General features: G+C 49.1%; 1 long non-coding RNA gene across 10 annotated transcripts in view; it reads right to left on the bottom strand.

The window, feature by feature from the left end:
* Positions 1 to 615: 615 nt before the first annotated feature.
* The window catches only part of LOC139052031 (uncharacterized), a 47,065-nt gene continuing 21,622 nt past the window's right edge, over positions 616 to 26,058 (bottom strand). The window contains exons 1-3 of one of the 10 annotated variants that reach the window (XR_011509665.1): positions 4,920 to 5,393; positions 1,002 to 1,127; positions 616 to 734 (exon numbers count right to left, since the gene is read on the bottom strand). This is a non-coding gene — a long non-coding RNA (uncharacterized lncRNA). The other 9 variants (XR_011509668.1, XR_011509666.1, XR_011509671.1 and 6 more) reach the window with 9 other exon arrangements.

Raw genomic sequence — 26,058 nt, 5'->3', positions numbered from 1 at the left:
GCCCCCACAATCTTCCCTCGTGGTAGGTAGCGCTTTGGGACGCTAATTGAGCTTGCACCGCCTTCTAAAACGGCTCAGGTCATCAGCAAAGAGGACACGCCTGGCGTTGCGCATTGTGTAATATGCAACGCCAGAGACACGTTTGTGACAAAGTTCACGGGCAGCCAAACATCCCATCTGCATGTCTTCGCTGGACTACGAGATGTAGCCGTGCAACCACAGCCCAAAGCCACGACGCTTCAACTACTGACAAAAAATAAGCGCCCAAGCACGCCGCACAGATGGTTAACCAGCGAAGCTGAAATGTGCGGCCCCGGTGTTTATCACTGGTTTAATCCCGACGGTTCATTAAACGACCGCTTGGTAGACTGCCGGATCCTCGGTACGCAGTTGCTGCCTACACTCGGCTTCACGAGCGTTCTTGTGCCCGGGCTGCAGCATGGGCACGGAGTAGACGAGCTCATTCCCGGTTCTTCTCGCGATGTTGCTGATTGAAAGCTGCCTGCTACTCAGGAGTACGTATGACGCATGGCCTACACATATCGGAGCTAGAGGGAGACTGCTGCGCGCACGCTCGGCTGCGACGGAGAGCAACGACGTCACTACTGGCACAGCCAATCACGCGCCTCTCTTTTTTTTTTTCGTGCATGCGCATGGGGTTGCGCCGAAGCAGTTTTCGGCGTACAGGTGACAGGCGGATGTGCGGACAAATCAGCTATCCATGTACAGCTTCTCTGTAAAAACACAGAAAAGCACCGTTTTTGGTATAAGAATAAAAGCTTTGCTTACATTGACAATCATGTTTGATGTTTTTCGCACAATTGTTTTGTATTTGTTCCAGAGCCATAGTACAGTTCATAGCCCGATCTTTTGCAGAAGCTAGTCTACACACAAAAAAAGGCAGAACCCAAACTGACAACTCCTTCAGTGATGTTGTGCGCGGCTGTGGGTGGAATTCTCGGTTATAGAAGTTGTCCCTGATGCAACAAAAAGCGGCTCACCGCTCCTTGTCAGGCAGAATCTGGCTTCCTTAGAGGCGCTGCGTGGAGCTTGAATAAACTGAATTCGAAATTTCCCTACCCATCTTGACTTCAACACCCGAGGGAATGGTTTCACGTTCCCTGCACCTGCGTTTGGCCAAAGGAACAAAACGTTGTGAAATTTATCAGTGAGACGCAGTCAGAGGGGCACTCAAGGCAAACAAACCGTCAAGCTAAATTGATAGATTAATGCTCGAGAACGTTTAAGGCGTCAATGTTATCGAGAACACGCTCTAATATTCCAGATATTGAGGTAAATGTAGCACACCATTTCACACTCCAATGGGATATTCAAGTACTAGCCCCAATGACGTGGCAACTCCTCATTATAATTCTCTCACTAGTACTCAACCACGAAAAAGAAACCAATCATTCCATTATAAGACGGAAGAAAATTATACTGGTCTACTTCGATTCTTAAGCCCCAACCAGACGTACGCGTTGGAACGCGGCCGCACGCGCCGCACCGCGTCTGGCCACGTACGGCGTCAGGAGCCGAGGTGGCGTCGCGTGTCGACGCGCGGCGGCGTGGAGACCTTGCACTACTAGGATTTTTGCGTTCGCGCCGGAAGCTTGCGCCCGCGTCACCCGCTCGACACGCCTTCTTACGTCACTACGTTGAAACAATGTGACTTCCGGGACGACACTTCGCGCGGCGTGCAGGCAAGCGCGAGCAAGCTGCGTGCGCTGTGATCGCCGTTCCGCGCGCGTTTTGGTAGTTGATGATGTCAGCCGCTGAAGTTTTTAGCTTTAATGGCTGCATTAATAATGAAATAAGCCGAAGTTCGAGATCTGACGAAGCGTGCAGCTCGCGTAGGCCACGTAACACGCGAGTGTTGCTATGCCGATGTTGCTGCAGGTTTCACCGGGTTTACAATACTCGTCGCGGTTGAGCTCACTGAACCACTAAGAGTCCCGCAAGATCCTTTTAAAATATAAAAAACAAATTTTAGGTGTTTCATTGCCATCTTTAACACATTGTTTAACGCGACCATTAGGCGAAGGTTAGACTGCCTTGAACATGACAACCTAGCCACACAGCGCCGCCACGAAGAAACGCGCGGCGACGCGCGGTAACTCGTGGATCGTTTGGGAGCGCGTACCCTTCCTTCGTCGGGCGCGATGCGACGTCGAGTGAGCGCGGCACGTGCGGACGCGTTACAACGCGTACGTCTGGTTGGGGCTTTAGGAAAGCATAACTTTTTTTCGACGTTACCCTTGGCAACGACCCGGGCGGTCAAATGTTTCGTTTACGCTCGATTATGCGCCGCCCGGGCTTTCGTAAGCGTAATTTTCTTAATCGCGTAATGCTGCATTGGTTTTGCCGGCCCACGAAAGTCACACAGACTGCAAGTTGCACAGAACGAGGCCCATCGCGACGAGCGACGAATATCGGGTTTATGATTTGGTGTTCGCTTTCCCTTCTTCTATCGCACTGTCGGCTCTCTAGTGGCTCGGCTTCCGGCCGCGTGTTTTGGCGTTTTACACGAGAAACTGTGGCGGCGGCTGTTGGATGCCGTTAAGGCCAGAATACATGGAGCGAATATGCGACGAATAGTCGGCGTTCGACGCCCGGCGGCGTACGCGCGACGCTCGGCGGCGGAGAAAACGTCGTTCGCCGCCGATCAAGCTGGCGCAGAAAAGTTCGTCGGGCGTCGACGATACCGGAAGCGGCAAACGAGCGGCGCCCCAAAGCGAGCCAATCAGGTCTCACTATCCGCCCCGACTTCCGACCTGGCTTCCCCGCTTGTCCGTGTATCCCGATCCCGCTCTATCGTTCACGCTGGTCTCCCGCTTTTCGTATTCATGGTATCCAAAGAGGCGCGGTAGGAATGTAACGACAAATTAATTTCGGCTGTTCAGAAGCGTGCCATCCTGTGGGACATTTCTAAACAAAATTTTACGCGTTTTTAGAGTGTTCCGCAATTTACAAGCAATAATAGTTGTCGTTAAAGTTTATGTTTTTTGTCATGTGTTTCACTACAGCGCTTTTGCCTCGTCTAGCCACACTGATAACAACGCCGCGACTCGCCGCGGCGGCGGCCGCCGTGTCTTCGCTCCATGTAGCGCAGCCCGACGAACATCCGGCGTCGCGCCGCGGCAGATTTTCTGCCGCCCGAACTTCGTCGTGAAAGTTCGCTCCATGTATTCTGGCCTTTATGGAGTGACACTTGGGCGTGTGATATGAATTCCGCTATAGAGGTGTGCTGCTCCTTCAGACGCGATTTTCACTGAAACGAAGGGCTGGTTTGAAAGAAGCGCTGCGAGGATTCTGGAAATGTGTTTTAAAAGTCCAAGTTGAGTTAATGTTCGCCTTTAGTGTCCCTGAACTTTTACGCCCACTTTAAAATTAGCCCTGCCGTAGAGGCAAATGTCGTGCTTTATTTTGTTTCTGATACCCTCTCTGCCGCAACATTTGGAAGGCATCTAGGCACTGACTCTCCAGTGCAGATGCACTCTGGCTCCCGTTTAATTTCCCGCCATGGAAAATTTTCCACCAATCAGCGGATACGCACGCACGGCGCATATCTTCAGCCAGCTCCACGTTCTCAGTTACTACAGGTGTGCAATGAATAAACAAGCACTCCCATGAGCCACACCCACGATATAGATAACCTTTAAAAAAAGTTAGGAGCAAGCACGATCTTACGATCTACGAACAAGGAATTTCACCTGAGAACTAGAGGCATACACAGGTACAAGCAGTGCATAGCACAATGCTGGACTACCATATATGACTATTATTTAAAGAAATCCGCAAGGTTTACACCAGGTAACGAACCCCTGCGAGAGCACCCGATTTGCATCATCACTTCAACTATCGGGTTGGAGCTTGGGCTGGTCTGGCATCGAGAACAACGCATGCAGTGGGCACTTGCGTTCCATATTACAAGCCGCCGTGGCCGTTCACTCTGTCCAACGCACCGCGTTTTTTTTTTGCGAGTTCTGCGTGATATCGCGGATACCGCTGCCTGACAAGCACCATTCGGTGGAACCTTGTTGTAGCCATATACGGTGACCGAGTTATAGTCACAGATAGCGTCTTCAGCACAGCGCGTCGATAAAGGTGCTTTACTCTCGCTGATCGAACCACACTCAGCAGGTAGCAGCATCGGCGGCAGCTTGCACAGGACTGAAAGCCTGATCAAGAGGCCGTGTGTTCAATCCCGGAAGCGGCAGCCACATTTTGGTGCTGGTGGAATGCTAGAACGCTCGTGCACCATGCTTCGGGTGCACGTTAAAGAAACCCAGGTTGTCAAAGAAGTGAATCAGGAGCTCTCCACTTCGGCGTCCTTCATAACCCAATGTGTAGTTTCGTGACGCCGAGCCCTCTTAGAACTAAGAAAAGTTACAGGGCACAGCATCGGAGGAATCAAACGGTCAGTAGGCCTGCGATGACAAATATGCCATTACGTGGATCTCGACGCAAAGTGGGCTCAAGGGCCGAGGCGTTTGGCGCATGGTGGAATTCGGCATGCTGCTCTGGGGGTCCGTTACTATGGCGCAGGACAGGCCACTTCCACCCGGAGAAAGCGCGTTAAAGTGCGCTCTTGGGAATTAGCGCACTCGCAGCGTCGCACGCGTTGTATAACGAACCTCATGCTATAGTCAAGCGGCGTCCTAAATGTTGCGGTGTTAACAGTAACATATATTTCGTGTGCGTGGCATAAAAATTATTTTCCTTATCACAAATATTCTCTTACGACTTCTCTAGGCACGAAACTCGACCAGAGGGGAACGGCAAATGCGGGTGCTTCGGTAGCGTCGCTGTATTTACGGCACATCATTCCAGAATTGCAGGGCTTAATGTGCGAGTAAAGGTAAGAAAACGCTAAGACGTTCGACTTTCTTATTCTATTAAGTTACGTCACCGCATACCTTTAGAATCTTCCCGTCAAGCCGAGAAAATCCGTGAAGAATACGTCCAGGACCGTATCCGCCACAAAGCGGAAAATCTGCGCGCAGAACTCTCGCAGGGTGGGAGTCTTGCGTTGCTGAACGCAAGTAGGCGGCGGCAGCGAGTATCCTGCAGTCGATCCTGCACCTTGGGTTGGCCCATCTTCGCCCAAGCCAGCCGGGCGCACAGTTGGCCCTTCTCCTGCAGAGTTTCCATCACTTTTCACGCCGCACTGCGGTAGAAGCAACGCTGACGCCAGGAGGACCAGGAACAGCCACGGCGACGAGAGGACGGTGCGGGCAGTCATGCCGAGGCGTGGGCGCGATCCAGCGTTAATGAAGTGTTGCGATGTGTCTGTGCTTGGTACCTGCACTCGAGGGATCACAAACAATAAAACGTACATTGAAAAGGCTAACGCGATATTCGCGAAGTGTATCAAAAGTGTATCGTAACATTTTTACTAGTTCCATGTGCGCACGATGAAATCAACTGATTCATGAGGTTTACACGTGCCGCCGCCTTATTCTTAAAAGCACGTGTCTCGGGAACTGTGAATGAGTAAGCCTACAAAACACACACACACACGCACACACACAGACAGAGAATAGACAGTTTTAGTTACACGTACGTAGAGGCTTCACGTACGCAAACGTGAAAAGCCTACGTACAGCGATGAGCACAGTTAGGGTGAACACGCGAGCGCGTGGCCGACGACACTGTTGGCGCCGTGTCACGACAATCACTGGAAGCACTGCACATGCGCAGTACACGTGTAGTGAGGCTGTCTTTCTACCGCGCGCATCACGTCACTGGAGAGGCCCCTCCATCGTCTGCTAGCCGAACTTTTGCCTTGCGAGCTGATACTTTCAGCATTTAAAGTGATTCAAGAAAACAAAACTGAAAAAAAAAACGCACATAGCTATGTGGGGCGTGACTAATATCTTCAGAGTTGTTCCGCATGCAAATGCAGCATATAAAACACCGAGCATTTACCGCAGTCGTTCAAATCTGTCGCCACATGCTATTATGGCTAGAGTTCCGGATCATCAAAGACGCTCTATCGTTGACCTTTCACTAAATGGTTATTCCCAGCGATACATCGTCTCTTTAGTAGGTAGGCCTCTCAAGACTGTGAACCGAATAATTCAGGCATATAAGAACGAAGGTCGCATTCGGGATGCGCCACGTGCACCTCGTCCTAGGGCTACCACAGATGACGAAAATGCATGCATAATTGCAGCTGTTGTCGAGAATCCTTTTTTGCCTGCCGCAGCAGTTCGCGAGGAGTTGGATTTAGACGTTTCGGACACTACTGTTCGACGTCGCCTGCGTATTTCAGGCCTTCGAAGTTACGTCGCAGCACAGAAGCCGCTATTTACGGCTGCCAACAGGGAAGCACGACAGCGGTTCGCTGAGCAGCACGTGTCGTGGAACAACCGAAGACTGGGGACGTGTCATCTTTTCGGACGAGTCCGCGTTTTCGACGCGACAAAACCAAAGAGTGCTTGTGCGGAGACAGCCACGAACGCGGTAACGCAAACTTTTTCGTTGAAGAGTGGGTTTCTTACTTTATTTAACAACGCCATGCAGGAACGATCCAGACAACGCGCTACGCGTCTCTACCAGCAGAAGAGCAAGTGTGAGCGTGTGGGGTGCGGTTTCACAATATGGTTTAGGACCATTACACCGCATATGTGAGCACTTATCGTCTCAGCAATACTGCAGTATTTTGAACGATGTGATGTTGCCATATGCGAGCAGTTTATTCCCCGACGGCAACTATCTTTTCCAGCAAGACCGGTCACCCATCCACACGGCCAGGGTTGTGAAGGACTTTACAGGCAGAGCAGCACATACCCGTACTGGAATGGCCATCGAAGGGGCGGACCTTAGTATTATTGAAAACATGTGGGGCCGCCTGAAAGCTGCCTTGGCAAGAAAGCCCCTTCATTCCGCGACTTCCGACCAGTTGTGGGCCGCAGTCAGCCACGAGTGGGAAAGCCTAAAGGCCACTCACGAATCTGTGCAGGCACTTTATGACTCGCTACCGTCCAGGACAGCGGCAGCCGTTGCTGTCAGTGGTGACGTGACTCGGTTCTAGAAATTCTAATATTTTATTTCCCTGTAGTACGTCTGTTCCACTTACACTGCGAGCTTGCAGTTTAGTGCAATAAACAGTTGAAACACAAAGTGTCTTATGATGATTTATTCATTGACGCACCACATTTTCTACCAGATGGGCAGGCAAGTACTGAAAGTGTCAGCTCAGCAAACAAAAATGCGGCTAGCAGACGACGAACGAGCGTCTCCAGTGACGTGGTGCGCGCGGGGGAAATATTCTTTCGCAGAGCGCATACTGCGCATGTGCAATGCTTCCAGCGATTACCGTGACGTGGCGCTAATAGTGCCGTTGGCCACGCGCTCGCGTGTTCACCCTAAAGGCCTGTTTATAGTCCGACGTTCTCGGCGCGCGGGCGAGCGTCGTTCGCGGTCAGTCACGCTGCGTCGGTTGCGCTGCGCCAGCCGAGATGCCATGCCCTCTATACTTCAACGCGCGCGCCGTAGGCTGCTATCTTCGGAGCATGCGCAGAAGGTTCACCAAGTCGCGCGCCGTCCGCAAAAGCCGTCTGCGGAGTTGTGTTGGCGCCTTTTTCTTCGCGCGCAGTGCATTGTGGTGCGAGAGTTCCGCCGACTTCGACGCGCGAATGGCTCCGGAGCCAAATCGGCGCCGGGCCCGCCGGGGCGCGTTGGAAGCCGCCGGTTACGTTAGCTGCGCCGGTGCGCCCGACTATAGAGGTGTCGTTTTCGCCGACGTGACGTAGCGTGCGCGCGCGTGCGTTACGTCGGACTATAAACGGCCCTTAACTGTGCTCATCGCTGTACCTTACGTGCACGCCATCTGAAACGCTTTTAGCTACACGTACGCGACGCACGCCAAGAGGGACCCCGTAGCCCCATCTATAGGGAAATGTGAACACGGCGGTAGCCAATTCAATCCTGTCGCCGTGTTTCGATGCGAGCCGTCTGCGCGCGCGCGGCCCGCTATCACTTGTTCGTGATCTTGCGGAACTCCAGCGTGAAGCTGTCTACGTGCGCAAGAAACACACGCAAAGAATTGAATCTCACGTACGTCCGTGAGACGCGCGCGCGCCCGCTACGTTGTACGCATGCGCACTGCTCACTCGTAGACGCTCTACGTACGCAAAGGCTCTACGTACGTGTAACTAAAACTGTCTAATAATACTGGTCCAATGCATGCAACATGTTTTAATCGACGGCGATGCGAAGCTTTAGGGAAATGGTAAATAATTGCTACACAACTTGGTGCGTTAGTTGCATACAATTCCCTATATTTTTGTCTGCAACGCGTAATCTCATGCAATGTTTCTTTACGCACTGTACCATCAAAAAGCGCTGCAGAAATGCAAACACAAAATTAGGCGGGTGCACGACGTGAGATGTTGACGCAACGATGTCATGACTATGCCACAGTGACGCATAACTATTCTGGGGGATGTGCCTAGCTTGAGCACATTGTTGCGACTGGGGGTTCGAAGAGGTACAATTCACTTTGCTCGTGGAGGAGTAAAGGAACGTGGGGCTGGGCCCGATATCCAGGACGCATTACAAACACGCCTATATTTACATATTTACAAGAAAATTGAAAGTAGTACAGAAACAGTTCGTGAATAAATTGTAGCAGCCGCTTACTCCCGCCGTCCGTTGCTCTTTTTATGCCCTGCGTGGTCATTGTTCAGTACCTTCCCCCAATCCGGCGTCAGGAGTCCGATGACATCAGGTCCCACCAATCCGGAGGTCTGTTGCACTTTCCCCCCAAAGGAAGCTTTGTCGGAAACGCACGCACATCACTGGGCGCAAACAGGGGAAGGGGGATCGTACACTGACTCCAATCGTACACTTACTCCGTCCCTGGCGTGGACGTGCCAATTTGTGCGGCTGACACGTGATGGAGCGTATCCTTGCACTATTTACCCAAACCTCTTCTGACCGAGGCACTCCTGTGCTGGCTGTAATTATCTGTTTTGAGAACCATTTTGACGAGGCCGTCGGCCCGTTCCCCATAATCGCGTTAGCCGTGACCGGAGGTCGTCGCGAAGTGAACGGCCGATCACAACACGCGTTCCAAGTGTCCCAAGAGTGGGGTAGGCCAGGTAGGAAAAATGCAATGAAAAAAAGCACGTTGAATAAAATGTGCCATTCCTTTAAATGGTTTGTGCATTTAGGTTTACCTATGAGGACACCATACGTACATATTTTATTCGCTATATCTGTAGTGTTTTAATACGCAGAGCAGAGGTACACTCACTGTTACTACATTATCGATCAGCATGCAGTACTGTATAACACCGAGCATCCTGTGGCCCCATACCCACACTGTAAAGAATATACGCCATCGTTTTTACTTTTTTTTAAATTTCCCGGCAGCATAGGCTGCCAACCATTCCCCGTAAAATATATGGACGTCCGTAATTTCAATGCACAGCACTGCAATGATGCGCCGTCATATTTGCAGCAATTTTACTTATAAAAATACACACGTCTTCTATCGCTCAACCTACTCTCCTCCAACATGAAGCAACTGGAATTAACGGTAGGCAACGTTCAAGAAAGGCTATCTTCAATGGAGAAAGAGCTTGGACGATTACAAAAATGTGAGAAGAAGCTGGCTGAGTACGAAGTAAACTACAAAGAGACGAGGGAGCTAGTGAATGAGTTATCGAATAAAGTTGACGATCTTGAAAACCGTAGTCGAAGAAATAATGTGATCACTTATGGATTAAGTGAAGACACAAAAGAGGATAATAAATCCTTGCAAGACAGAGTCAAACAAGATATATTTAAGGAGTTGCTTGACATCGAAGTGAATTCAATTGAGCGCATTCACAGGGCTGATTATAAATATGCTGGGAAATGCCGACCAGTTATGCTGAGGCTCTTTAATTTTTCTGAGAAAGCTAGAATAATGTCATCATGCTATAAGCTAAACGAAACGCAGATTTCAATATCAGAGGACTTTTCTAAAAGGATTCGTGACTTGCGCGGTAGACTGTGGCATTATGCAACTGTGGAAAAGGACAATGGAGGAAAGGTTTCACTTGTTTTTGATAAATTGAAAATAGATGACAAAATTTATGTCTGGGACCAGCTTCTAAACCGCCGAGTGTTAAAAAAATTACGGGGTTTTACGTGCCAAAACCACTTTCTGATTATGAGGCACGCCATAGTGGGGGACTCTGGAAATTTCGACCACCTGGGGTTCTTTGACGTGCACCTAAATCTAAGTACACGGGTGTTTTCGCCTTTCGCCCCCATCGAAATGGGGCCGCCGTAGCCGGGATGTGATCCCGCGACCTCGCGCTCAGTAGCCTAACACCATAGCCACTGAGCAACCACGGCGGGTCAAACTGCCGAGTGTAAATCACACGATCTGATGCACAGACGCAGCGTGATTCCGATCATCCTGCTTCTGCCCGTGTGACCACACGAAGTCGCGATAAAAAATGACAATCTTCAAGCAAAGTTCTCCGAGTTGTTTCGCTCAATGCGTGCGGCGTCGTAAATAAATCTGGTTCGCTCGAAGATGTAATCTCCTGTTGTCATCCACATGTCTTAGTAATTGCTGAAACATGGTTACATGTTCATGTACAGGATTCTGAAGTCGTACCTTCTACTTATAAGCTTATCCGTAAAGAGAGTGAGTCACGAGGTGGTGGAGTAGCTATCGCCATTAAAAATAATCTTGTATTCACACTACTGGATGGCATTAATTACCATAAAAGCATATGGTGCAAACTTAAATTCCGGGGCAAAATGTACTTCTAGGGGGTGTGTCACCATCATCATCATCATCATCATCCTGGTTACGCCCACTGCAGGGCAAAGGCTTCTCCAACTATCCTGGTCATGTACTCATTGTGGCCATGTTGTCCCTGCAAACGTCTTAATGTCATCCGCCCACCTAACTTTCTGCCTCCCCTTGCTACGCTTCCCTTCCCTTGGAATCCAGACCGTAACCCTTAATGACCATCGGTTATCGTCCCTCCTCATTACATGTCCGGCCCATGCCCATTTCTTTTTTATGATTTCAACTAAGATGTCATTTACCCGCGTTTGTTCCCTCACCCAATCTGCTCTTTTCTTATCCCTTAACGTTACACCCATCATTCTTCTTTCCATAGCTCGTTGCGTCGTCCTCAATTTAAGCAGAACCCTTTTCGTAAGCCTCCAGGTTTCTGCCCCATACGTGAGTACGGGTAAGACACAGCTGTTATACACTTTTCTCTTGAGGGATAGTGGCAACCTGCTGTTCATGATTTGAGAATGCCTGCCAAACGCACCCCAGCCCATTCTTATTCTTCTGGGTTATTTCAGTCTCATGATCCAGATCCGTGGTCACTACCTGCCCTAAGTAGATGTATTCCCTTACCAGTTCCAGTGCCTCGCTACCTATCGTAAACTGCTGTTCTCTTCCGAGACTGGTAAACATTACTTTAGTGTTCTGCAGATTAATTTTCAGACCCACCCTTCTGCTTTGCCTCTCCAGGTCAGTGAGCATGCATTGCAATTGGTCTCCTGAGTTACTAAGCAAGGCAATATCATCAGCGAATCGCAAGTTGCTAAGGTATTCTCCATCAACTTTTATCCCCAATTCTTCCCACTCCAGGTCTCTGAATACCTCCTGTAAATATGCTGTGAATAGCATTGCAGAGATCGTATCTCCCTGTCTCACTCCTTTCTTTATTGGGATTTTGTTGCTTTCTTTATGGAGGACTACGGTGGCTGTGGAGCGGCTATAGATATCTTCCAGTATTTTTACACATGGCTCATCTACACCCTGATTCCGTAATGCCTACATGACTGCTGAGGTTTCGACTGAATCAAATGCTTTTTCGTAATCAATAAAAGCTATATTTAAGGGTTGGTTATATTCCGCACATTTCTCTATCACCTGATTGATAGTGTGAATATGGTCTATTGTTGAGTAGCTTTTACGGAATCCTGCCTGGTCCTTTGGTTGACAGAAGTATGAGGTGTTCCTGATTCTATTTGCGATTACCGTAGTAAATACTTTATAGGCAACGGACAGTAAGCTGATCGGTCTATAATTTTTAAAGTCTTTGGCGTCCCCTTTCTTATGAATTAGGATTATGTTAGCGTTCTTCCAAGGTTCCGGTACGTTCGAGGTGATGAGGCATTGTGTATATAGGGTGGCCAGTCTTTCTAGGAGAACGTTCCCACCATCCTTCAACAAATCTGCTGTTACCTGATCCTTCCCAGCTGCCTTCCTCCTTTGGATAGCTCCGAAGGTGTTCTTTGCTTCTTCCGGCATTACTTGTGGGATTTTAAGTTCCTCTAGACTATTCTGTCTGTCGTTATCATCGTGGGTGCCACTGGTACTGTATAAATCTCTATAGAACTCCTCAGCCACTTGAACTATCTCATCCATATTAGTTATGATATTGCCGGCTTTGTCTCTTAACGCATACATCTGATTCTTGCCAATTCCTAGTTTCTTCTTCACTGCTTTTAGGCTTCCTCCGTTCCTGAGAGCATGTTCAAATCTATCCATAGTATAGTTCCTTATGTCAGCTGTCTTACGCTTGTTGATGAACTTCGAAAGTTCTGCCAGTTCTATTCTAGCTGTGGGGTTAGAGGCTTTCATAAATTGGCGTTTGTTGATCAGATATTTCGTCTCCTGCGATAGCTTACTTGTCTCCTGTCTAACGGAGTTACCACCGACTTCTATTGCGCACTCCTTAAGGATGCCCATAATATTGTCGTTCATTGCTTCAACTATAAGGTCCTCTTCCTGAGGTAAAGCCGAATACCTGTTCTGCATCTTGATCCGGAATTCATCTAGTTTCCCTCTTACCCCTAACTCATTGATTGGCTTCTTATGTACCAGTTTCTTGCGTTCCCTCCTCAAGTCTAGGCTAATTCGAGTTTTATCATCTTATGGTCACTGCAGCGCACCTTGCTGAGCACGTCTACATGTTATATGATGACAGGGCTAGCGCAGAGTATGAAGTCGATTTCTTTTCTAGTCTCACCATTCGGGCTCCTCCACGTCCACTTTCGGCTAACCCGCTTTCGGAAAAAGTTATTCATTATCCGCATATTATTCTGTTCTGCAAACTCTACTAATAACTCTTCCCTGCTATTGCTAAAGCCTATGCCATATTCCCCCACTGACTTGTCTCCAGCCTGCTTCTTGCCTACGCTGGCATTGAAGTCGCCCATCACTATAGTGTATTTTGTTTTGGCTTTACCCATCGCTGATTCCACGTCTTCATAAAAGCTTTCGACTTCCTGGTCATCATGACTGGATGTAGGGGCGTAGAGCTGTACAATCTTCATTTTGTACCTCTTATTAAGTTTCACAACAAGACCTGCAACCCTCTCATTAATGCTATAGAATTCCTGTATGTTGCCAGCTATATTCTTATTAATCGGGAATCCGATGCCTAGTTCTCGTCTCTCCTCTAAGCCCCGGTAGCACAGTACGTGCCCGCTTTTTAGCACTGTATATGCTTCTTTTGTCCTCCTAACCTCCCTGAGCCCTATTATATCCCATTTACTACCCTCGAATTCCTCCAATAACACTGCTAGACTCGCCTCACTAGATGGCGTTCTAACGTTAAACGTTACCAGGTTAAGATTCCAATGGCGGCCTGTCAGGAGCCAGGTATTCTTAGCACACTCTGCTGCGTCACAGATCTGACCGCCGCCGTGGTCAGTTGCTTCGCGGCTGCTGGGGACTGAGGGCCGGGGTTTGATTGTTGTATTCATATAGGAGGTTGTGGCGAAGTACTGCACCAGAGTGGCCAATCCCTCTCTGGTGAGAGAGTGCGTTACCGGTTCTGGTCACCGGGATCAGGCCGCACTCCAGGCCTGTTTGTGCAAGTTTCTCAACACACGTTTCTTTTGTTTTGTTTTTCGGAGGAGAATTGCACGGCACCGAGATTCGAACGACGGTCCTCTTGCACGCGAGGCGGATACTCCACCACCCCCGCAGGAGTTGTACGCCTCAGTTAACCTACAGTGGTAACTTATTTGATCAGTCAAGGTGGACCAATCTGAGCTCGGTTATACCGCGCGGATGGCACTCAACTAGAGAACCTGGTATTTATGACCTGTACATGTGTGGCCATACATATTAAAGGAGATTGTGTGTGTGTGTTTTTTTAAGGATGGTCCCCGTACAGTGATAAACTAAAAGAAAAGACATATTAAAAAGGGGGGGAAAACGGAAGAGAACAGGTGATTTGAACTCTTGACCCTTGAATGTTGCCCGGAAAGATAGCTCAGTGGGTTGGTCCGTCAGGCCCCAGGTTACTTCAAAGCGCCAAAGCTCCTGTTCCAAGCCTCATACTTGCGTGGAAAGGGTCTCATATTGTCCGCGATGGATTCAGAGTGCTTGGAAGGCATACTTTCTTCGAAAAATGGCCGCCCGTGGATAAGAGTGAACTCAAGCGGCTTTAGAGACTAGGAAAAGCTTGATCACGTGCTAGGCGAGCGCGGCACGCTTAGCGAGGGAGCTAGCCCGAGTAACTATCTCAAGGACTGCGGCTCACGAGGGCGAAATACCTTGGTGTAATTAATATAACCGTAATAAGACTACTTTTTAAAACAGAACGGCCCAGAGGGCTATACTACGAGTGCTATGACTGATAATTATATATATATATATTAATCTCATCTATCGGATCGTATGCGAGCGCTGTTGCTCTGTCTCTGCGTGTAGTAGTTAAGAGAGTCAGTTTAAGGGAGGTGAAGAAGGAAGGAAAGGAAAGTCTCTGAAGCAAAATTGCAGCGCTGTGGTTTTAAATCGCACCCGCGGTAGAGAAACGGAAGGAGATATAAGCGTGCGCGGCCATGATACGCACATGACAAACTGCCTTAAAATATTTAGAGACTTGAGAGAAAGTTTCGTGAACAACCGATAACATGGTGATGAGCACTCGAATGCGAGGAGAGAAATTATTGAGACGTGGGGGAGTGTACCGACCCCCAAATGCCCCATCGGAATATTTGGAAGCCATGCACGACTACCTTGCAGATAATACGAATTCACGGTCGAACATTATAGTAACGGGAGACTTTAATCTACCCGGAATAGGCTGGTCTAATTTTTCTCATGATGTCAAAGATTCTAAAAGGGTTCATGCATTGCTCACGACTTTATTCAAGTTTTGTTTACAACAACTAGTTTCCGACGATGCCAGGGTCAATAATTCATCATCTTCACCCCTTGATTTAGCCCTTGTTAGCAGCTCACTTCAAGGGTGTACGGTTAGTGTTGAAGACGGCATATCTGACCATTAGTTGCTGGCCTGTCATGTCCGGTTGCTGGGAGGCGTTCTTTTACTAAGCCTGCAGATACTTTCGTCAGAGATTACACACAGGCCGACGATGTCGCTGTTTTAAACTATTTGGAATCACGCTTGGCTAATTTAAAGAAAATCAGTGATGTTAATAAAATGTGGTCATACTTTAGAGAAACTCTTCTCTTTTGCGAGCAAGAATATGCACCGTAAAGAAAGAAACGCACAAATACGGAATACCTGTGGTTCACGCGACAAATGGTTCATTTAAAACGTAAAATAAAGCGACGACGTAAACGCGGTAATACAAATTAGATTTCAAGCCTTATTTTTTACCTGCGGGAGCAAACAAGATCGGCGAAGAAAGTTTTTTTTTCAGTCACTTTGCAGTCATTTATGAACAAAGAACTCCAGAAGTTCTGGCGCTATCTATCAAAGGGTAAACCGTGTATATCAGAGATAAAAGTTTCGGGTGAAAGTATTGTTGACTCGACTGTCATTTCTAACAAGTTTAATGCAGTTTTCCAATCCGAGTTCACGCGTAAAGTTTCGCATGCACTGTTACCATCATATGGCTATGATAGTCCTTTGCCCCAGGTAGAGATAACAAAGGACGGGGTTCTTGCCCTCTTGCATAGGCTAGATGTGAAGAAATCACCTGGTCTTGACCAACTATCCAATACCTTTTTGAGTAGATATGCTGTATGGGTGGCCAAATATTTACATCATATTTTTGTTATATCTTTAAACACTGTAGTCATTCCTGATGATTGGCGCTCGGCAAAAATCATTCCGGTGCATAAATCTGGCTCTCCTCTTGAAGTTAACAACTACAGGCCCGTGTCTTTAACTAGCACCTGTTGTAAAATGTTCAAACACATTATCTTTAAAGCCATTATTACTTACTTAGAAAATAATAAATTGCTTTGTCCGCAACAGCATGGCTTTAGATCTGGTTTATCTACTGTAACCCAACTTGCTGAAATAATTGATGAAATAATTAGTACACTCAATATAAAAGACCACACATACGCTAATTTTTGGTTTTTTCAAAGGCGTTTGATGTTGTCCCTCATAAAGATTTATTAACAAAACTAAATGCAATTGGCATTGAACAGAAAGTAGTGGCATGGATTGAATTTTACTAAAGACATAGAAAGCAGTGTGTTGCTATACATGAGAGTGTCGCCGAAGATTTGGATGTGTACTCGGGTGTTCCGCAGGGCTCGGTCCTCGGGCCTCTCCTTTTCTTGGTATTGTTAGGAATGGCCATACGGGGTGGCATCGTGCCACCTTTCAGCCGGCTGCACGTGTTCCAAGCCCACCAGATGGGGAGCCCTTCCGAGAACTGCGGATGACCGACAGCCACGTGGCGCGCGGTCAGCTCAGGAATGTGGTACAGAGCAGAGTTCCACGAAGCCCTCTGACGTCAACACCGAGAGCTGTGCGGCACTGAAACCTGTGTGTGTGTACAGGACGAACATTTGCGTCCACGGGGCACTCGAACGTGCGAGCCTTTGTGTGTGTACGCTCGAATGTGTGTGCCTTTGTGTGTGTAGGCCGCACTGCGGGGCGGCGGCTAGTTTACAATGACAACACGAACATTTCCGTCCACGCCGTCCACGCCGAACGATGACGTCGAACTATGACGTCAAGCGGAGAGCTTATAAGCAGCGTTTGCCGGCTGCTAGAGTGTGCTCGTGTCGTGCTCGTCGTCGGGAGCTGAGTGCTCGTTCTCATGCTCGAAATGTAGTAGTGAGCTGTGTGCTCATAAACTGTTTGCTGTATGTTAGTTTTGCGGGCTCCATATGGGAGTTGCGCTAGACCGGCCAATGTACCTCATGTTTCAAATGTAAAGACTGCCATTAAATCCTGCTCGCCTAGTCCTGTCGTCCCAAGGTCCTCGCTACGACTACGACTGCCAATTCTAACATCTGGTTGGCAGCGGTGAGATCAGCCTACGGCTCCTATATCGGCCTACGGCTCGTAAATCGGCCTACGACTCGGAGACAGCAACGGCAGCTGACGGACGTTGGCACTTGGTGACCGACCGGCATCCTGATCAAGTTGGAGGCGGCTTGAGATTGACCACCTCTTGGAACTGACTGGATACGGCGGGGAAGGACTGGTGATATGGTGCTGCTTCAGTGGGTAAGCGTTTGGTTTTGGCTGTAAGATTTACCAGGCTTCAATTTCACTGTGTTTTTGGATTTGATTCGCTGGGATCTTTTACTTGTATTTTGTTTTGCGTGGGTATCGCAGCAAGTATTGTGTGACAGCAGAGCCAAAGCTTAAAGTAGCGACCATGGTCCTAATGTGTTTGACGAGAGCTGACCTGTTGTGGTTGTGTGAGGAGGTCGAGGTAAACGTAGAGGAGGACTTGACGGAAGCAGAAATTCGTAAGGCAATTCTAGAAAGTAACAATGATTCAAAATTCATAGAACAAATGGGTAACCGAATTCTAAACAAAAACGGGAACAGGAAGCAATTAGGCAAGAGCAGGAAGAATTTAAGCAAGAACAGGAAAAAGCTAGGCAGGAACTGAAAAGCATTTCACAGGAAGAAGGCCTAACAGAAGTAACAAGGCAGTACATTGAGGCATTGAACAAAAAATGGCTGTGGCTTAGCTAAGGTTAAGCCCTGGATGCGAAGCATACCAGCCTTTATTTTAGTTGTTGAACCACTGTTTAGCCTGGTGAACTGTTGTTGCTTGGCTATATTTGGTTCGGCTAGACGAAGAAACAACTCATGCGTTACTCTGCTTCGCCTTCAAGAGTGGAACGCGACAGCGTTCCCGTCGACCCCCCAAGGGGTGTAAGACAATGGGCTACGGCGCAGCGACTACGCGCCCTGCATTGGACGCGGTGAGCGTCGAGCAACGCAGCGTTCGGCGCGGCAACGAAATGTGCGCCTGAGCAAGCGACGCAGGCCTGAGCCTTAGAAACAGCTCGTTTCCAAGGCAACACCGCATTCACTAGAGGGGCTTTTGTACCGCTTTGAAGCAACGTACTCGTGGCTCAGTGGTAGCGTCTCCGTCTCACACTCCGGAGACCCTGGTTCGATTCCCACCCAGCCCATCTTGCAAGAGTTGAGCCAAAGCCACCTAGAAACAAGCGCAGCTGCTTATATACCGCCGCGACGCCGCGAGCGACGGCGCGAGTTGGAGCCCCGTTTCTCATCTGTCGTGACGTCACGGTGTCACGTGGTATGGCATGGGGTCAAAGGTCATTGAAGGCGACACCGCCGCGCCTGAGGAGCTGGGTTGAGCTCTCGTAATATGCTTCGCATAAAAGATTGAAGGTTTCGAGCAGCTAATCGAACAAAGTCAACAGCGGCTTGAAAAATCTGTAGGCTGGACGCAGCGAAAGTGGCAGGATGTCGACAGCAGATTTCAGTCGAAAGCCGAGGGTAGTAGTACCTGTGAGAATAGCAACACGTTCATAAGTGAACTCGAAGTGCTAGCAGCTAACGATGCCTTAGCGGCAGCAGAGGCCGTTCAAGGCCAGAGTGAGAGCGACGAGGTGCTGTGCCAACAGAGGACTGTAGAGACAGCTAGGCCAGCTGCGAACAATTTGGCACAGTTACCGCGTGTGTGCGTCGCATCTCATGGTATCAAGGTCGTTAGCGAGGTACAGGGTACTGTTGACTTGACAGACGCGAGCGTCCATGTCGAGTCAGATCTGCGTACCGAAGTAATGTGCCAGCTGGGCGATGCAGTTGAGAGTAGTTCTCTGGGTGGCGAGCTCCGTAGTTCACGAGAGAACAACTGCATTGTTCAGGGATCGGTGCGGCTCTCAGTGGCGTAGCTAGGTCGTCTGGCACCCGGGGCCCTTAGCTCTTCTGTCACCCCCCCCCCTCGGGTGTAGTCGAGGAAGGCGGGGATATCGACAATTTTTGGGTGTCTTCAGACGTATATGACACCCCCCCCCCTCCTCCTGGCCCCGTGCACCCGGGGCCCACGGCCCCCCGGCCCCCCCTGTTGCTACGCCACTGGCGGCTCTCCGCCTGTCTAGGTAGCCTAGAGAGGGATGATTTAATTAGGAATCATTCGGACTGTGTGCGTGAGACAGCGATCGAGACCGACGGGCTGTGTGTCGATGCACAGCGTTAGCTGGGCAATGCAGTAGAGGGCAGTTCGCAAGAGTGCGAGTTGCATAACTCGAGTAAAGCCTGCTGCATTGTGCCAGAGTCGGTTGAGCTGTCTGCCAGTCGAGGCATAGAGAATGTTGATTTAAATGAAAATCAATCAGACTGTGCGGGTAAGAGACCGATCCGGGCCGACGAGATGTGTAACGGCCAGCACGAGGCGCGAGATGACGGCATGAAAGAGAAGTCAAAGAGAAAGCGCCGCAGAAACAAGCGCCGAAAAGATCGGAATGCGGTGACTAATGTAGCGCCCCCAAAGACAGCGAGAGACCCAGAAGGGCAGGGCGCGGAGAAAAGACAGCTGCGGTCGTCACGGACGATGTTGACGCATCGAACAAGTTCTAGCCACCGGTCAAAGGGGGACCGAGAAGCATGTTCTGCACGGACGCGGACAAAGGGCACGGGGCAGTCAAATTCCTCGTCGTTCCGTCCTTCTCTTCGAAGGTCAGCGTGCAGTACAAAGAAGCGCAAAGTGGCAAGACGAGACCAGGTGGGGAGTAGCGACGCGGTCAGTCGAGGTCATGTTGAAAGCGGGCGCGGGGACGCAAATTGGAAGGAGACCGTAACGTCTTGGGGGAGCTGATAGTGAGTCAGCCCTTTTGTTGTTCGTCCGCAGCCAGAATAGCTTTCAAACCGCGGCCACCTCGGGTACGGCTGAAAGTATGAGTCAGTCGTAAGCAATCGGGAACGGGAGGCCAAAAGAGCTTCCGTAGTAGGAAAACGTGTTGTTTTGTTTTATTTTTGAACATTTGCAAATTTTCGCGATTTGAGACTAGGATTTCTTTCAATATGTAAGGTATGAGCTCTGTTTATGTTTTGTTTGAGAAGCTCGAGATTTGAAAGACGCGTTTGCAGTAAACCTGTAGTCTCGCGAGGTGTTCAATAATAAGTATATAGGCTTTCTTTTTTTTGTGTGTGTGCGTGAGTAACCTGAAGGTCAAGGTTATCGTTGAGAGGCCTATCGTAACGCACATGTGTGTTATTTAACCTTCTTTATTTTTAAGTGTTTTTGAATTTTCTATGGTTAAGCGCGTAGATTTTCAGTAAGTGCGTGATTTGCACTGAGAAGAGCTCTTAGCTCCATTAACGCGTGTCCTGTGCGGACGGAAAGAAGCAGAACGTTGATGACTGGGTTGCTCCAGTGTGTCGAGGGCAGCCGTATTCTGACTTCTCTAGTACTATCGTGAGCAATATCAGCAGGAACACGCGAGCGCGTGGGAAATGGCCTCGAAACCGACGTGGGGCGATCCGTTGCGGCCGCTGTAGGAAACAAAGTGGAAAGGGCGCCGCGGTTCCGCCAACTGTCGGCACTCCCGCCTCACTAGCGTTACTGCGTAATGGCAGCTGATTGCGTGTCACCGGGCGCTAGCGATGATAAGGCGGTTTTGTCATGCAGAGCGTGGACCGTGCTGTCTGTAGCTGAGCGCAAAATATCTCTAGGTCTCTTTTTATCATACTTGCGGAACGTATCGCAATGATACCGGCGTGATACTGTGGCGCCTGTAATAGCGCTCGCACGCAGGAAAAAGCAGGGTTGTTTTGTTATGCGTGTTTTTCTATGTCTCGGTTATTGTGAACAAAGAAAAGTTGTACACAGCAGTAAATATAAAGGTTTTATTAGACGATTGCTTAATGGTAACAAAATTTTCATCCACACAAAAACTATCCCAATACATCAGTGCTACAGCTTGACCTTTCCTTGCAGGCTTCATGCGTTAATAACGGGTCATGGCTCCGCCTGCTTGAATGACGGCCTCCATTCTTTTTGGCAGAGACACGTAGAGAGCCTCGATGAAGGCTTTGTCATCTTGAAGATGTTTCCACTCGCGCTTTATGGCTTCCCACAGTTCATCACTGGTCGTCCAGTCCAAGGAGAGTCTTGAAAGGTTAGCCTTCATACGTGCCCAAACATGTTCTATGATGTTCATGTCTGCACCCTTCGCACACCACTCCAAGCTCCTTACCCCTAGTTCGCCTAAAAGACGTGCCACGACCGTTGCTGTGTGAACGGGAGACAAGTACTGCTGGAATAGATAATACCCATCCGGGTGTGGACCATTCAGTGCATAGGGGATCATCTCGTGCTCCAGCAATGTGCAATATGCAGAACTCGTAAATCTCCCAGGGATTCTTACAATGGGACTTAGGCCATCCCGCGAAATAGCCGCCCACACGTTTACTGACGTGCGTCCACTTGCGGCCACCTGCTTGACGTTCTACGGAGAGAAGCGCGTATTCTCCATGCTTCACACTCTTCTCTGCTGGTCCCAGCGGCTTGAGAACGTAGATTCATCAGAGAAGATGACATATTTCCAATCCTCGACCTTCCAGCTGCGGTGATCGACAGCGAACTTTAGGCGAGCAGTCTTGTTGGCAACTGTGAGAAGGGGCTTCTGAGCAGCGATACGACTACGGAGGGCGGCTTCCCTTAGCCTTCGCCGCACCGTGCTGTCGCTTACATGTTCCAGGGCAAGAGTACTGCGCACCTCCTTCGCGTTTAGAAATGGCTTCTCGTTGACTGCAGCAACAATTCGTAGGTCTTGATCCGCCGACGTGGCGCGAGGTCGCCTCTCGTGCGGCGCATCCTTAATGCGTCCTTCATCTCGGTACGCCTGCACTATCCTGTTGACTGTGTTCAACCGGCAGCCCGTCAAGGCAGCAATGTTTCGCTGCGAGTAAGCTTTCTTCCACAACTCAACGACTTCTTCCCGCTTATTTAACGGCACTCGAGACATCGCAGGACGCTGAAACGCACTTCTAACCGCGGGCAGTCGTGGTCTCCCTTATAAGCATTTGCCACGAAAAAGAAATTAAAGATGCGCGTCGGCCGTGACGTAGCGTTTTTACTTCTTTTCTTGTTCATCAAAGATTCGAACGTTTCCATGAAAGGTGCGACTGGCCTTACGATAGACCTTTTAAGAAGTCGGCCAGCAAATATTCCCTGTCGCATGCTTGCAAATATCTAATGCTATCTTCGGCTGGTCGTTTCTGAGCGCTCTGGAGCGCTCTCGCGAGCGGCGTTGTCTTCGGCTGGTTGAAAGAGGGCGCGCGCCCTGCGTTCGGCTGGTTCTTCTCGATTGCTCTCTTCCATCTTGGAGCGCTCTGAGGCGCTCCGAGCCCTGTCGTCGGAGCAGTCATCGAGATTGAAACGTCATCGCAGGGCCGCGTCGCTGCTGTTGGCGACGGCCCACCGTAACCTTGGCAACCTAGGCCACTGCATGCTGGCGTCTCGACGAACGCTCGTCCCGCCGGCACGTCCACCCGTTTTTCCGGCAGCGCCGGGAGCTTTGAATAGGCGAATCATCCGACGTTGGCAGTAGTCACGTGGTTTCGCATCGGCAATTTCCTCCTCCGAGAGCGAGTCACACGTTCGGCTTGCACGCTTGCCCTCTACCTTTGAGCTCGGGAAACGCCCGATCTGCCCGACTCTGCTTCGGGCCGTACAGGCGACCAGTCGAAGATACCATAAAAATCGGGTCTGACCGCTCCACATACGCACACTCAGACAAAGAAAAAAGGAACAAAAAAGGTTAACAGCGGTATTTTGCGCTGAACTACAGACAGCGTGGTCCACGCTCTGCATGCCATAACCGCCTTATCATCGCTAGCGCCCGGTGACATGCAATCCGGTGCCGTTACGCAGCAACGCTAGTGAGGCGGGAGTGCCGACAGTTGGCGGAACCGCGGCGCCCTTTCCACTTTGTTTCCTACAGCGGTCGCAACGCATCGCCCCACGTCGGTTTCGAGGCCATTTCCCACACGCTCGCATGTTCCTGCTCATATTGCTCACGATAGTACGCGTGTGAAGAGCTAGTTAGTAAAAGACACATTTGTTCAAAGGTGCCTCTGTGTTGCGTAAGTTACGCAAGTGTGGTTGTTTGTTTAAGGAACGTGTCCTGTGTGGATTAAAGGAACAAATGTGAGTCAGCGTGATGAAAACTTTGTATGATGCAAGCACGTGTTCGGAATAGAGACCACAAAGCCAGCGCGATTGTATTGACGTACCTGTGGAGTTGGCCAGACGGTTCAGTGGCAGCAGTACATGAAATAAGTACGCCACTGCGATAGGGTAAGAACAGGCTGTTCGTGAAGTTAAGTTGCTTAAGCTATGTTTGGGTATTGGTGTTTGAAAGCCTTCGGTTTAATTCTGCGTAAACCTTTACTCTTGTGCAGCGCGATGGTCGGGTTTGGTCGAACTCAGGAGGAACGTGAACGCTCGCTTTGGCGGCACGAAATTTTGGGGCAAAATTTGGGATTTCCAGTTGAGTGACTTGCATGGAAATTGTGGTAGGAGGCCTGGTGGGTTAGCAGCTAATTCCGGGCGTTTTAACGCTGAGCGGTATTGTGTTGCCGGGTTGACTCTTCTGTGCCAGTTGTTGTGAGATAGTTGAAGGCATTCCAAGTACGCAGGGGTTGCAGAGAGCAAAGCCGTCATCTTGCTCGCCAGCCATTCTCTTCCTGCCCAGCTGTTGCCAGCACTGGCCAGGCGAGATTTTCCGGGCCATGGAGGAGCTGTTAGGAATGGCCGTACGGGGTGGCATCGTGCCACCTTTCAGCCCGCTGCACGTGTTCCAAGCCCACCAGACGGGGAGCCCTTCCGAGAACTGCGGATGACCGACAGCCACGTAGCGCGCGGTCAGCTCAGGAATGTGGTACGGAGCAGAGTTCCACGAAGCCCTCTGACGTCAACACCGAGAGCTGTGCGGCACTGAAACCTGTGTGCGTGTGCAGGACGAACATTTGCGTCCACGGGGCACTCGAACGTGCGAGCCTTTGTGTGTGTACGCTCGAATGTGTGTGCCTTTGTGTGTGTGGACCGCACTGCGGGGCGGCGGCTAGTTTACAATGACAACACGAACATTTCCGTCCACGCCGTCCACGCCGAACGATGACGTCGAACTATGACGTCAAGCGGAGAGCTTATAAGCAGCGTTTGCCGGCTGCTAGAGTGTGCTCGGGTCGTGCTCGTCGTCGGGAGCTGAGTGCTCGTTGTCATGTTCGAAATGTAGTAGTGAGCTGTGTGCTCATATACTGTTTGCTGCATGTTAGTTTTGCGGGCTCCATATGGGAGTCGCGCTAGACTGCCAATGTATCTTGCTTAAAATGCTTAATATGTAAATAAATCCTGTTCACCGAGTTCCTCTCTACGACCATCAACTCCTTCAAATGGTGGCAACGGCGAGTTAGTCCGACGACTCCTACATCTCCTTGACAGCGGTAGGATCGCCCGAGACGAATCTAATAGTATATATTAATGATATTCACCTTTGCTTCGAACCACCAATCCAGATTAGACTATTCGCAGACGACTGTGTTGTATACACAGCCATAAATTACCGAGACAACCAAATTAAATTGAACATTTCTTTACACTCCATTGATGCATGGTGCGCAAGGTGGTGCTTAAGAATAAACACCTCCAAAACAGCTTCCATTACGTTTAGCAACAAAAAGAAGCCCCTTGACTTTACTTACTCTTTAGGTAACGTTACCATCACAAGAACTGACAAAGTTAAATATTTAGGCATCACACTTACCAGTAATTTCAATTGGAATTCGCATGTTGAAAATGTCTGTTGGGGTGCACTAGAGAAATTGTCGTTTTTGAAAAGGAAACTGCGTAATAACCCTCTTGCAGTAAAACTAAATGCATACAAAGCGCTAATACGACCGAAATGGGAGTATGCATCGGTTATTTGGAGCCCTTGCCAACAATACTTGATCCACAAAATCGAAAGAGTACAGAATTTAGCTTTGCGCTTTATTTATTCTGTTTACTCCCGTCACTCTAGTGTCAGCAACTTATGTAATACGGCCAACCTAGAAAAACTTGAGCAGCACAGAATAATATCTAGATTAACATTTATTTACCAACTTTATCACGAGAACTTTAAGCTATCACGGGAACGATATCTTCAGGATCCTTTCAAACGATCAGAGAGAACGAACCACAGTAAAACTACTAGACAGCCAGTCAGCCACATCACTGCTCACAAGTTCTCTTTATTTCCTCGCGCAATTTTATATTGGAATACATTATCTGAGGAGGCAGTGAACTCCACCTTGTTGGAATCATTTGTTCAATGTATTAGTAATATCAACTTTTGTTGAAATTCGAGTCCGTCCAACTAGTGTACACTCTGAGTTGATAATATTGCCTTGTTTGAGTATTCATTTGTCATCTATGTCCGGTATATTGCTATGTTTCTTTTCTCACTTTTGTGTGTATTATATCTTGGCAATTATGTCAAGTAATTAGCTTAAATTTACTTCTCTTGTTTGTATTCTTAGTATCCACTCCTGCATGGGCCCGAGAAGGGCCTGCAGTATGTGTAAATAAAGAAAAAGAAGTTCATTCCACGGCACCACAAGAATAATGGCGTAACATTTGCCGCATTTCCCCGTAAAAATACAAACGCCTTCAACTTCGTTTCACGGCACCACAATAACAGGCCGCCATATTTACAGCTTTTGCTAGTAAAAAATACTGGCTTCTGAAATTTCATTCCATGAACCCGCAATAACCCGCCGTCATATTAGTGGCAATTTTCGCAGTTTTCCTGAAAATTCTCTAACGGTGATTTTCGATATTAACGAGACCTCTAACTTTATTATTCATGTTTATTGG

The sequence above is a fragment of the Dermacentor albipictus genome, unplaced genomic scaffold (genome assembly GCF_038994185.2).
Source record: "Dermacentor albipictus isolate Rhodes 1998 colony unplaced genomic scaffold, USDA_Dalb.pri_finalv2 scaffold_17, whole genome shotgun sequence".
NCBI lineage: Eukaryota > Metazoa > Arthropoda > Arachnida > Ixodida > Ixodidae > Dermacentor > Dermacentor albipictus.
The sequence above is the reverse complement of the archived record's forward strand: the minus strand, read 5'-3'. Positions and strand labels throughout refer to the sequence as shown.